Below are 15,184 nucleotides of genomic sequence, written 5' to 3'. Positions count from 1 at the left end.
GATCTACGGACTCTCACTAACATCTTCAAAGCCTATTGTGAAATGTCTAGATAGCGTCCCATACCACAGTCTAAACTTCGTAGAACTTCTCCAATAGGCAATAACTGACATAAACCATGATAGTTAAACATTGAATCCGGAGATCGAACCTACTCCGATGAGGGTGTTTTATTTGCCAAGGGTATAAATAGTTCATATCCAATGTAGGCACATAGTAAAGGAATATGAAAGGCTTTTATGTAGTAGAGCTACATTGAAATCTGGTCTCCTTCTCAAGTAAAGCTACTTCTCATAAAATAAACACTCGGTGCTAGACTTTGTTCTCTTATACTAATTGACTTTAAAGGATCTTATGAAGAGGTTCCATATTTAGTTCATGAAACAATCAGATTCACCATACCAAAGAGGTCCGCTAGGGCTACCTTGCAATGTCAATAAATATAGCTCATCATGTCTTTCCTAATGATGATAGCATGGCGTTCCAAACAATAAACACTAATTCTATCATTCATTATAAGAAGTATACCTTACCGCTCTCAACTTTAAAGCTCATAACCTTACCACTAGGTTTAAGGTTCCACGTACAAGACCTTCTTAACATCATATAAAGTCTCACATATAATACATTCATACATTACAAGGGTACACTAAGCTTACCTAGTCAAGACATCTCATATTCACATATTATTCATTAATGTATCAAGCAAGGGACACAAGTCTACCAAAAAAGATACAACATACTTGACTTTGTAACATAGAGCATATAATTCTTTGAAGAACTTAGGAATGACCTTTATCAGGTTTATGTCATACTATACATTACTATACATAATCAATATAACTATCATAAACTAATATAGTCAAATAAGGAAAAATCGTGCATTAACATTAAGACTACTCACCTAATGACATAGTCATAGTTTGACATGATCGACTAACAACATCAAACTTTCACATTACTAGTATGTAGGTAGATATGATCATACTTCGAATTATCACTACACAAATAATCATAATACTTTAAGTTGTGTCAACAAGGCCAAGAAGGTCATATCAATTACAAGTAAACCACATAGCAGCTCCACCATAAGTAGACCATACAAATAACAACATAATTGAAGTCTAATTAACATAAAATAAAGAGAATTAGGGAAGCTTACAACCAATCAATTCTCACTACTTCAATCCATAGCAAAATAATCCAATTCAATACCAAAGGAACTTACCCATGGCCATGAACATCAATTCAATACAATTATCACAATAATATATGAGTGAAAGTAAATTCAATATATATTTATCAATGTAAGAAAAATAAGAAATCAATTGATAATAACATGATTCGACAGACTATATAAAACTACACTATAATCCATCAGCATTATGTAAATATCACTTAACCCATAAAGTAGTCAAAAGTTAGGGTTCATCAAACATTGGCTCATAGTTTAATTGAGTTAAAATCATCAAATAAAGAATAATTCAATAAATATTCAATGGTTTAAAACCTTTAATTCAAGAACCCGAGGATAGATTTAAATTTAGAAAACTCATTTTTAATTAGCCTTTGAAAATTAGTTCAAGGATAGGTTCCTTAATGAATAGAGTTTCAAGGATCAAAAACAACAGCTAAACTATGTTAATCTACAAATTTGATGAATAATCACCACTAATATCTCCTATCAAAGTTGTTCCTTGAGTTTTGGCTTCAATGAAATTCTAGAGAATTTCTAGGATATTTGTGTGTTTTTATTTTGAGGAATGAATTCTCCTAAGTGTTTAAGTCTTGTTAACATGTTTGAGATACAAGAAGTACCCCTTACTAACCTCAATTTCTCTAATTTTTACATGGGGTAAATTCACCCCAAAACATTATAGTTAAGATGCAGAGAAACAATGCCTACCAACAAGTGGCTATCAACGGCCTGTTTCCCAACCAACGGACTGTCCTACTGGTTCGTGGTTTAGTACTGAAGCTTGTCCTTGGATTCTCTCCTACCTCTCGAAAGTGTCATCCTATGTCCCTCACCTACACGTTATCGATTTAACCACGAAAAACTGTCATCTGTAGGTTGGGCTATCTTTGAAAACTTTTGCTCTTGGATGGGGTCCTTCCTCAAGGAGCATTGGATGGTCCTTGGGGATATTTGCCCAGATGGTCCAACCCAAATATATTTTTATTTTATTTTAGGACATCCTATATGAATTTTATTTCAAGGCAAACCTTTCGAACGTTATGGATGTTCTTGACGATTGACCTCCAAACCTTATGAAACGTTACACACTTCCTATAAATACTATAATAACTATTATAATGGCCTCATTAATCTCATGAAACAAACATGTAGGAATGTAATACTCGCCTCTTCCCGTCCGATTCCAGTCAATCTTAAGGTAATTGTTCCTCTTCAATTTTTTAGTCAGGCATGCATAAATTCAACCTCATTAATCGTGTTCCTTAAGTTTGTACTTTCATTTTCAGCATATTCATATGTTTTTTGATCTCATATCAGTCCTCACATTTTAGTGTACAGATTGCAGTCCTCTTCTTGCATTTCAGCTAGTTTAGTCTTCATTCGAGGACAAATGCCCTCAAGGGGCAGATTATGTAACAACACATACCCTAGATAGACTTAAATTCAGATTTTCCAGAAGTGTAGGTGCCATTATTGAAGGACACCAACGAACGGTAGTTAGGACCACGGTCTGTGAACAAGGTCAGTCGATCTTTATCAACATATGACGGCCAGGATCTACAGACCCTAGGTAGGAACTAAGTACAATATATAGGACCATGCTCTGTGGACCAGCTCTGTCGATATTGGTTCTCAGAACAAACTTTGTGAATCAAATGGTCCGTGGACATTGTCCGCCGATCTTGGTCCTCAGAACTCATTCTCTGAATCAAACTATGGACGAATTGGAAAGATCGTTTATAGGACCACAGTTTGTGGACCAGGTCCATCAATCTTAGTCTACAAATAACGGCTTGGACCTACGAACCGTAACTAGGACCACGGTCCGTGGACTAGGTCCGTAAATCACTCCGACAACAGTTAATTTAAGGGTTTTTTTGTCTTTTCCTATTTTATTTAACCCCTAAACTATTTCATTAAAACCATAAATTATGAGGTTTTAGTATGTTTAATCCTAGAAAGGTAATTAAAACTTACCTATGTCATTTATAATCATAACCTAGAAAAATATGGAAGCAAGAGAGGAGAAAAATGTCAAGAATCCTAGTTCAAGAACGGAGAAAGGTTCCATAAGCTCCAGCCCCAAAATTTGAAGATTTCTTTGTGGAATTCATCGCCTCGTATGTGGTATATCACCAGTGGGTATCTTCCACCCATTAGATCCCTAGTTTTTAGTCAACTCTTATCCGGATTAGACATAGGGTTTCTATAATTACAGTAGATGATTAAGAATTAGTTAGATATATATTCCAAATGATATTGTAAAGTTATTATTCAGTTTATCGGATAAATTTTAGAACCCTACATATGTATTTATTTAGTTCTTGAATTACACATGCTAGGTAAGATATTTCAGGTACTTCGGAGATACATGTCTCGTTTACTAATGAATAATTATAATATTAATTGATTCATTCTCTGCTTGCATGTTCATTTTTGAGTTATCTGGTATTTATAGAAATTCATTCACAGTGTATTAATCACTTTATTCGTTGGAAGTAGCATTATACCGAGTTGTACTAGGTTTTACCGTACCCAAAGTGTCCCAGAACTACTAGCAAAGTAGGTTGTAAGTCCCTTTTGTGGGCATTAATTTAGTGATCACGCTAGCATGCCTTCATATCTCTGGCCGGGTATATTTGGTCCTCTCAATAGGGCGTAAACATCGGATTCAACATTTATAATATGTGGTTTTATATAGGTTAGTAGTATCTCCCACAGCTCAATCAATATCTATTACATTGACCATATTAATAGAGTCTAGTTAGTATTTTCTCTCAACATCTTAAAAAAAATTTCATTGCATCCTGTTAGCTTAGAATTCAGTAAATCATGTTTTGAATATTATACTTGCTTTTGTGATTGTTAAGTTATGCTTTATTTCAGCTTTATTCTATCCTACATGCTTAGTTCCTTTCAAGTACTTACACATACGTGCTCTACATCTTCTCGTGATGTAGGTTCACATTCTAAGCATCTAGATTACACTAAGATCTATTATCGATCTCCAATTAAGCATAATTAGTGGTGAGTGTTCATTCTACGAGTACAATAGTTCTTTAGTTTCGTTTAGTATTTTGGTCTTTTAGTTTTAGTTTTTTCTAGACTTAGTTGTGGCTTGCCCCAACATTTCTAGTCCGCTTGAGGCTTATTTTAGACATAGTTAGCTTCTTCTTAGTATTGTGTTAATAACTTCTTTGTAGTAAACTCATTAGTATTTCGTTTATCTCAGTTATAGGTTATGAGTATTTCCCATCTTATCATTTGATATTGTGATTTAGCTTCCTCATTGTGTTTATTATTTTTAGTATTTCTATGACCATGCAAATAGGGTTATCTTGGGATCACTTGTGGACAAGGTTCCATGTCCGCGTCTCGGTGGTAGCTTGGGGCATGACATGTGATGTTCTATCCAAATTTCTTGAATTATAGATTTTGAGTTGTTGGCTAAGGTGTACATGTTATGAGGCTGGTGATAACTTACAAATGTGCCTTATATGATGTGATTATGTAAATGTGCTAACCTCACATGTATGAATTGTAATGAAAGAACAAAAGTAATGCATTTCTTAGTGATCGATGATGATGATTATATAAGTGATAGACCCTATGACTTATATTAAGTAAGATGATTAATAAAGGCATTAAAGAAATTTGAAAAAGGACTCTAGCTTAGCATCAAATTAACTAGAGTGGGGAGTGGCCCTTTCCACATAGATAAGGTAGAATTACTAATGTACTCATGATATTGGAGACTATAATTTATGTATCATAAAGAGGGTCCCAAATAGATCTCCTAGATCTTGAACTGTGGTACCCCTATAGGATTAATAACTAGTGCATCCATGTAGATGCTATATCATATTTTTGTACTACCTTGGCAAGTAGTTCGCCTTCCTTTGGTGTAAGGTCCAATAACGCCGGATTCCATATTATCTAATGTGGTCTATGTTCTTTAAGTAAAGATGTTACCAAAAGGTAATATGAAGTATAGGAATTAACTCTATGTAGGAAGAACTAAGGGGTTTATCTTAGTCTAGGTAGTGTTATGGGACTCTACGTATACATTGAACTAGTAAGCCTTGAGGTATGTCTTTGATAGATCTTCTTATATATGTGTACATACTTATAAATGTAAATGATATGTGGATGATGTATTACATTTTAATTACACTATGTGATGTTGGTTTCACTTATGAACATGTATTTTTTCTCTACTGCTAAAGTATGATGCTATATACTCTTAATCATATACTAAGTGAGGTTAGAAATTGTTTATGGTTCTTGTTGGGTTTACTTGATTGAGTAAGGGTTTGTGCTTTATATAGTTATTGCACCATTGGACTTAATGAGGGTTCATGAGTAATGGTCTTGCTTTGGTTATGATGTTATGAACTCGTATTCATGCTTGCTGATATTATAGCTTAATGATAGAGTTCTCTTGATTATGTGCTCACTTATGTTGATATGGATGTTGCCTTGACTAGACGTAGTATTGTTGGTCTTGTGATGTACATGATCTTGACTTAAAGAATATATCTTATTGATTAGTATGGGTTCTTAAATGTTCATAACAATTTTCAAAGTAAATTGCATACCTTAATGAAATATCCCTTTTAAGCATGATTTTATGTTGTGGGTGCATATGTTCTAATACATAGTACAAGTGATGTTGTAACCCCATTTTCTCCCTATTATCAGTATTTTAGGTTTTTGTATTTGAAGGGTTTGTGACAACTTTTGAAGGCCGACGTGGATTCTCATTCTCCAAGATGGGTAGGTCCTCAGTACTTCGAGGAGAATGCCTTTTTGTAGCATTGGATGTTGATTAGTGATAATCACACTATGTTCATTTCCTTTCATTTGAGTATGAAATATTGTATAGCGTATATGTGGCTCTCATTGTATTGACGTATGGGCTATGACTAAATTGCTATACTTTTGTTTAGATGGTTATGAGATGAGAAATCCGATTTTAAGTCTATGTTATATCTTATATATATGTATATGTGTAATACATATAGAAGAGTATGTAATCTTCTTATGCGAAGGAACTATTTATTCTCGATATGAATATATATTATGTGTATGCAGGAAGTCTATGTAAACTTCATAATAGATAGAAGAAGAGTTTTAAATATTCCGCATTTTAACCAAAGAATGTAATGATCTATGATAAGACGTTATTTTTAGTACTCGATCATGACAACGACGATGGTTAAATTGGGAGGGTTCTCTCCGAATGGACAGATAATGTCCCGTTACACTATCAAAAGTCAAGTATCATCTTAAGGCCACAAGGTAAAAATATATATAATCTTCATTAAATAATCAAATAGATACTCAAAAGAACATTTAATATAATAAGACGTATAACTCACATAGAAGAACTCATAACAAGAAACCATACAAGTCAAGAAATACTACTATCATCATAAAAGTAATTAGTCAATCAATAACATACCTAGACTTCACTTTACTGAGATATTATAAGGCCTTACTCATAATCTTGTTCTAATCTTACTAGTGTAATGTACATATGATGTCCCATAATTTCACATATACTAAGTAAATCTATAAAGGGACTACAAGCCTTAACATGTACTTCATATACCAACCATGACACTATAGTCAACTACAGGCTTACCACATCGGAATTTCATCGTATAGTTAATAAGACCAACATTATGCATATAAGGTAAGTCTAAATCATATAGAATCAGTATGAACCATATTATGAATTACATCACAACAAGTAGAGGACAAAATAATGTCATGCATAAGGAACATAAACATAGTCACATATATTAGAACACTATCGTAGAACTCCCTTCGAGTTCTACTTGTTTAATGCATAGGCAAAGTCTCAGACCCTCAACTACACTATGCAACTTCTCTTAGGTTATCCTAGTAAGGGTCCTTAGTTTACTTTCATTGTCCATTTTATTTTAGGGGAACTACAGCTTGAAACGACACTAAGACCATGGGTGATAAACATGGAATTTTCTTTTAAAGATCCTTACACCAAGGAAAGGTGCTCTACCTTGGCAAAGTAGAACATTGATATTATGCTAGTATATTAGGCGATATCACTTGTTATATCCTATGCGACAAACATATGTTATGGAACTTGGAGGCATATATGGAAACCCTCTATATTCTAAATGGAGCATGGTAGTTATCCACCTTGTGAAAATTATGGTGAACCTACCTTCCCACCATGGGAAGGTACAATCCTCAACTTCAAGTTCACTCGTTGCTTAGCTAAGTTCCCTTTAATTTAAAAGACTTTATTATTTGTTAATTTATAAAATTAGGATTTAAGAGAGTTAAAACCTCATATGCTTAGTTACAAGGTTATAGATGAGAAAGTCAATCATCAACCTATATGATATGAGAAATCCTTTTAAATGGACATAGTATATTCAAGTACCATCTAGTTTAGGATACCCTTGAGAACCCTTTTATAATGCCCCTCTATTAACTAAATCATTAAATATGCAAAATGCACATGTTTTCATGTGTGTGTATACACATATAGGTGAACAAACCTTTCATATAAATATCCTTAGACCACACATGTTCGTACTTCATTTCGTTCATGCATAAGGGTATTAGTGTAACTACATGTTAAATCCTTTCATCTAAACACATTTAGACACTATTCATATTCATGCATTATTATACCACGTACTTTACATTATAGCATACAAGTTATAGTCAGAACATACTAATGTATTCATATTATATGTAGATCATAAACCTAGGAACTATCCTATCAAGGCACACATGTGCAATGCATAGAAAAAGTGGCATACCCTTGTGCATAATTAGTACACCTATCAAGATCATATTTTAGGAACGCATAACATACTTCGTGAACATATACTTTACATGCGTAGTAGTAGACACTAGTGCATATGAGATACCCTTTCATGAGACACCATGAACCTATACTGCTTGTAACCATGCATGACGAGTGAGTGAGTGTATATGGTTCAACATGATCACATAATGGCTATCGACGACGTACTAAGGTAGCCACCCTCTTAATACCATAATGCACATTCAAGCATAGACCACACAACAGATAATAGCCTAGGAGACAACACAATTTCACATTGCATCCAAGTCTCCTAACATTATATAATCACACATTCATATATTGGTACATAGGTATAGGTCATTTACTCCTATCAAATTATCTTAGGCAACACATATACCTAACCTTAATATATTCATTAATATGCACAAAACATTAGCAATAAAACCTAGATCATAAACCAGAATGGAAACAAGGCATGAGCTTAAATTGGGTGGTCATCATCACCACACATTCATAATACAATCTCCTTCCATGCCATGACCACATCAAATATACATTAAAAAGAAGTAAACACCGCCACCATAAGTGGAACATACCACACAATTCCATACAAGGCAAATTCTACTACCAGTACTATAGAAAAGTAGAGGAATAAGGCAATGTTACCAAATCTTCCTTGATTTAATCATCAATGATCAATACTCACAATTCATCAATACTGCCTATACAGTACATCAATGTATCCTAATATAAAGGAAATCATGATTTATCTATTTTAGAATTCAGGACACATTATGTACATTGCATTAGTAATCTATAGAGGATAGGAGAACATAGGTCAATCATAAAACCTTGATCCACATTTATCAATTTCACAATAATCACCACGTCATGAAATCATAGGCAGTAGCTAAAGTAAAATAGTCATATACAAAATCATAACTTATTCATCATAGAATCAAGACCGTATCATGTACACTACTTCATCAAACTATAGAAGATATAGTAGTAGCAGTCAACCTTACAAAACTTCAAAGCGTTGATCATCATTGATCACCCATCTTAATTCAACATCAGATTGAGTACAAAGTAGTACAAATAGACAATTCAACATGCTAGAATGTTAATTCACTTAACATAAAATCAAGATCCTAATGCCCACTAATAGGCTAAATAATGATTTTTGAATGAACATGGGTTCGTCATGAAATAGGACTAAAATTCACTCTAGAATCAGTACATAAAAATCAATTCATTGTAAGCATGCCTGTTAAATCAATTTGAGAAAGAACCCATGGCAAGATTGAAAGATAAGCAAGTTGATCATGAAATTTCATTGAAAATATTGGAAGGGACTCCTTAAAAGAAAAGTTGACTAAGGATGAAGGATCACCATACCTCATTACATGCAAATCCCACGAATAATTGGAGAAGAAACCATGAAAATAAACCGCCTAGATTGAACCTTGATTTTTCCATCCAGTGGAGGTTTGAGATTATTTGTAGGAGAAGAGAGTTATGGGATTTTTGATTTTTTTTAATTGGGTGTTGGGGTTTTGACTTGCTAAACGGGTTACATAGGTCAAAAAGTACATTATAACCATCTCACTAAGTTAAAAAAAACACCGCAATGTTTATAGGAACTTTCAAACATTTCAAAGTTGACATTATAACGACAAAACCAAATATAGGAAATTGCTGCACATAGCTAAGGCAGCCTCTTATTTTTCCTCACATAATTTTTATGGTAGTAAAACTCGTTTAGGGAGCGCAAAGCGTGGGAACACTAATTGTGAGGCGTGCGACGCGTGCGAGGCTCTAAATATTTTTTTGCGTGTTGTGTTCGGTAGCTTCCTGATACGCTCAAATTATTCTTCCCTAAAGAAGTGTAAGCAATTGTATAATGTAAGAACCAATTTTTAGGTTGGGGTCGATCACATGAGGAATATGGGTTAGACATAACTTCAATATACAATTACGTCTATTTAGTCAAGTCCTTTCAAAAAACAATTAAGTGAAGGGGGGGTTTGTGCAAGAAAAATATTTAACTATTTCTAACTAAGAATAATAACAAGTTTTTATCATTTTTGTTTATCAAGTGATGAGAGAAACTAGGGTGTAAGTGTTCCCCATAGATTCATAACGTGATAATCCTAGCGATAAAAACTCTTTCCTAGCATCTGTCATGCAAAGTGATAACTTATGTATCCATAATTCCTTGGTACGACGACTAGGGAATTTCACTCCGCACCTTGGTACGGCTATGTGTGTTTACTTTCCTAATCCTTAAAATTACCTCATATTAAGTGTCATCTTCAATGTATGGCTAATTTTCTACCTCGCACAAGTTAAAACTATCCTATAATATAGTGTATACTAATTATACGTAGATAATTCATTTCTTATTCGCTACCTACTTTGTACGGAAGCTAGCAATAAGGTGAGTTCTAACGTTACCCTCCGTTAAAAAGATTATTAAACTAAACAATTATTAATGCATGCAAGAAACTATTCTAGAATTGTTATTTAGTTAGGTTTGCTTTGTAAAATTACCCATTGTTTCCAGAACCCTAGTTGTGGATTTTGGTACCCATGATAAGAATTACTCAATTCATAACAGTTAAATAAGAAACAATGTACTTACCTTAACAAGTTTGATGAAAACCTAGAAAAATCCCTTGAATTACCTAAAATAATGAAAAAAATGATTTCGGAAAATAGAAGTATTTCCAAAAAAAAAGTTTAACTTCCAATAAGAAAAATCTTTAAAAAATAGTACGAAGTCTAACCTTAAAAATGAGGTTTTTAGTCCTATTTATAATAATAAAGTCCTAAAATAAAAAGGATTTTTAAGTAAGGAAAAATCTATACAAAATGCGTCTTCAGTTGATGACCCATCTGACGGTTTGTCGATTGACTACGGACCATCGACCACTTCTCTCATTCCATACTTCAAATCTTTTTTAGTCTCCGTTTTTCAACACTTTCTGTTACAATCGACAGACCAGCAACATGGTCCTTCAGTAGACCTACGGTCGGTCGATGACCTCCGTTCCTCCATACTTAGTGGTTTCTTCATGTCGGGTACATGGACTACTTTCTATTAGCATCAACTATTTGCCAGGACGGTTCATCGATCAGTCGATGGACCATCGATCCTTCTGTAGCCCCACACTTGGTAAGAATTCCCCGATTTGATTTCAGTAGCTTGAACCTCCTGTTGACATTCATTACCTACGGATCATCAATGGCTCCATAGGTCATCACTTCAACACTGATTTCAGCACAGTCTTCAGTGTTTTAGGTAAGGAAAATTCTACTACAAACACAGAAAAAATACATTAAAACTACTACAAAAAGGACATAGATACACACTAAACTTTAAGGGAAAAAGCATTGAAAGTACCATCAAAACCACTGTAAAACAACACCCTCAACATCAATTTGTTGTTTGTCCTCTAGCGACGCACTATGACTCACCACAACACCTTTGTTCAAATGTTTATTCATTTAAGCTTTCGCAATTATATAGGTATCAATCCCGATTATATTCATTTTTTATGCATGATATAACTCTTCGGTCTCATTCATGTGGATCAGACCATGACAAGGCTCACTACGCATCGACACCTCTCCGCTTTTATCTCTCACCAAGGTACCAACATTGAAATATTTAAACTTGTGTTCTCACTTTTAAACAACATACTCTATTTTCATTCAGTGATATCAATTTGAGTATAAGGATTATTTTTCAACACTGGCTCTCGAACTAACATCACACCTAATTGATACTTGTTTCCATAGGCTTGCCTGTATTTTCATTGCTTTGAGTTCCACATATTAGACTATCACGATCATGATAGTTCTTTCTTGGCTTGTAACGTAGGCTTAGGGTTAGGTAGGGTACATTTGGATGAATCTTAGTGATTTGTTTCCCTCCTAGACATAACTGCTAAGCGTCCTACCTTTTCATTGTTTATTATTCCCTACTACTCATTTTCTTATATGTTTTTACCTTGCTTGTCCATTCGTCCAAATGACTCTTCTTTAATTTTGTTAATTTTTGAAATTTTCACTTGATTTCAACTTTTATTCAGCCACTTTTCTTTTCTTCTTTAATTTTTTATTACATTTATTCTTTCAACCCTGCTTTCCAGAAAATTCCTCATATTAGTTACCCTCAACTCATGGCTTTTCCATGTGTAAAGGTATGCAATACCTAAAGTTGGGTTAGGTCCCGGATGAGATTGGTGTCTGCATTTGTCACCGTCAACTTATGCTTTTGGCATAAGTCGTGTTGCACATGTCCAAGGAGGGAAAGGGGTAATAAATTATACCCAAAAACCATGAGTTAGGGTAGAAAAAAATCTATTGTCAGCTCAATTCTTTTGGATAAAAAAGGATTAATTTCATTTGGTGTTCTTTAATTTAGGCTAAAGATTGAGTAATTTGAACAAGAGCCTAGGATCCTTTTCTAATTGTCTAACACAGTTTACTTTTTGCAGGACAAACCGGGCAAGTTATAGCTAGGTACTAAAAGTGCACTATTCAACTTTCCTCAAACTCTCTTAACACCTAATTACCCTACCAGATTATCAGACACCTAGTTTTAGTGTTAGATTTAGGGTCATGCAATGGTGTATCTCTATTCATGCTTAGAGCCAACAAATTTAACATTCACTATGCCTAATCATGCAAGCGTTCATTTTGGAATGGCATGTCATTGTGATTAGCCATCATGTTTTAGATTTCACATTCATACGTTGTACAAGATACTAACATGCCGGTTCAAGAGTAAAATAATAAGTCTCTTGATGAAAAGAACACAGGTAAAAAAACCGCAAGAGAGGATCATGAGTTGGGCTAATCAGACTTTACCCTAGTACTAACTTAACATTTAACCGACCCTCAACAACAAAGAATGCAATTGTCCCCTACGCACAAGAAATATAAAATAGGGTGGTAGGTGAAGCAAACCTAAGGCGAACAGAGCCATCAATCAAAAAGATGGCGGGTCGGGTTTCTAGGAAATCACTCCCTAGTAGTGTGATACCATAAGTAGTGTACTCAACAATGTCAGCACCCTCAGTAGTGATACTCTCAACATCAACAATCTTGGAACTAGACGGCCGAATAGCCAACTTATGAGCCCTCATCTATCGGGCGTTTTCATCCATCAATGAGGCTATTCTCGCAGCCTCCAACTTAGTACGCTCTCTCTTCCTAGAATGAGCCTCATCATTCTTTTTGGTCTTGGGCCTCTTGGCATTTCACGTGGCGGAGAAAGTTGCGCAGTGGTGGTCTAGAACAGTGCAGCAAGCACTGTATCCTTAGAAGGCTCTACAGGTGTGGCCTCAGGCTCATGTACCCCCAAGTCAAGAATGGCATCCACATCATCAATCAGACTAGCCCCAATATCCTGGAGAATCTTCATGTTAGTAGTAGGGGCTGGCCTGACAAGAATTCTTAACTCAAAGGCGTCTAGGCGCTGGTGGACTGCCAGAATTTGCCTCTCATTATGCTGGGCAATCCTTTTCTCGATCCAATCCTCTGCTTCATCAATGGACTTCTGCATTCAAAGCTTGATATGATGTAGCAGCAGGACCATCTGTGCCTCTAACTTCTGGACCTTATCAATCGGGAACAATGCTACAGATGGAGTAGAGCGGGAGGAACTCGAAGTTATGCTAGTACCCGGTATAGACTCAACCGGGGTGGTGCCGGTAGGCTCTAATGTAGCCTAATTAGGCCCTTGTGCTAGCTCTACCATGTATGCTAAGTTCTCACCTAGAGGCTACACCTATACTCTGGGCACTCTATTGGGTGCTGCCTCATTGTCCTCATCCTGGATGAGACCTATTTCAATTGTCCGAGTAAGAAATATAAAATAAGGTGGTAGGTGAAGCAAACCTGAGGCGTACAGTTCCGTCGATCAATAAGCTGTCGGGTCCAGTTTCCCGAAAATCACTCCCTCAGTAGTAGGGACACCATCAGTAGTGTACTCAACAATGTCATTAGCCTCAGTAGTGCTCCTCTCAACATCAACAATCTTGGAACTAGACTCCCCAACAGCCAACTCATGAGCCATCATCTGTCGGGCCTCCTCATCCATGAACGAGGCTCTTCTCGCAACCTCCAACTTAGTATGCTCTCTCTTCCTAGAATGAGACTCATCATCTTCTCTGGTTCGGTGCCTCTTTGCATGATCACGTGGCGGAGGAGGTTGCACAGCGGTGGTCTGGAACAGTGCAGCAAGCATCGTATCCTTAGAAGGCTCTGCAGGTATGGCCTTAGGATCAGGTACCCCCGCATCAAGAATAGCATCCACATCAGCACTCAGACTCACCACAATAGCTTGAAGATTCGTCAAGTTAATAATAGGGGTGGTCGGGCAAGAACTCTCAACTTGAAGGCGTCTAGGCGCCGATGGAGTGCAAGAATTTGCCTCTCAGTATGCTGGGAATCCTCTTCTCGATCAAATCCTTCGCTTAAGCAATGGACTTCTACATTCAAGGCTTGATATGATGTAGCAGCGACGCCATCTGTGCCTCTAAATACTGGACCCTATAAATCGGGACCAATGTTGAAGATGGAGTAGAGCGAGAGGAACTACAAGTTGTGACAGTACCCGTTATAGACTCAACCTGGGTGGTTACGTTAGACTCTAATGTAGCCTAACTAGGCCCTTAGGCTTGCTTTACCATGTGTGCCAATTTCAAACCTAGTGGCTACACCTCCACTCTGGGCCCTTTTTGGGTGCCGCCTCATTGGCCTCATCCCGGATGAGACCTATATCAATTATCCCAGTAGGAATCATGATAATATCAATATGGCATATGGGCACTCCAGCAAACCTGCACAACTCCAAAATCAAGCATGGAATGCGATACGTGGTGGTAGCCTTAAAGCCCCTCTCATCAATAACTTCCAACAACAGTGTCGGAACATCTACCTCAAACCCTGTAACCATTGAGCCGTGAGTTGTCCTAGCAGCACGTGTTGGTGTCCAGGTTGTTGGTGGCATGTATATTGGATCACGATCATCGTCCTAGACAGTCACCAGCCTACGTGAAGGGGAAAAAGACTTTGAATATCCTCTAGAGTAGACTAGGTCTTTTTTGGAAGCGACTGGTACCTGCAAAATAGAGTTATTAGATTCATT

Source organism: Solanum lycopersicum, chromosome 12 (assembly GCF_036512215.1).
Source record: "Solanum lycopersicum chromosome 12, SLM_r2.1".
Classification (NCBI taxonomy): Eukaryota; Viridiplantae; Streptophyta; class Magnoliopsida; order Solanales; family Solanaceae; genus Solanum; species Solanum lycopersicum.
Note: the sequence above shows the minus strand (reverse complement) of the source record.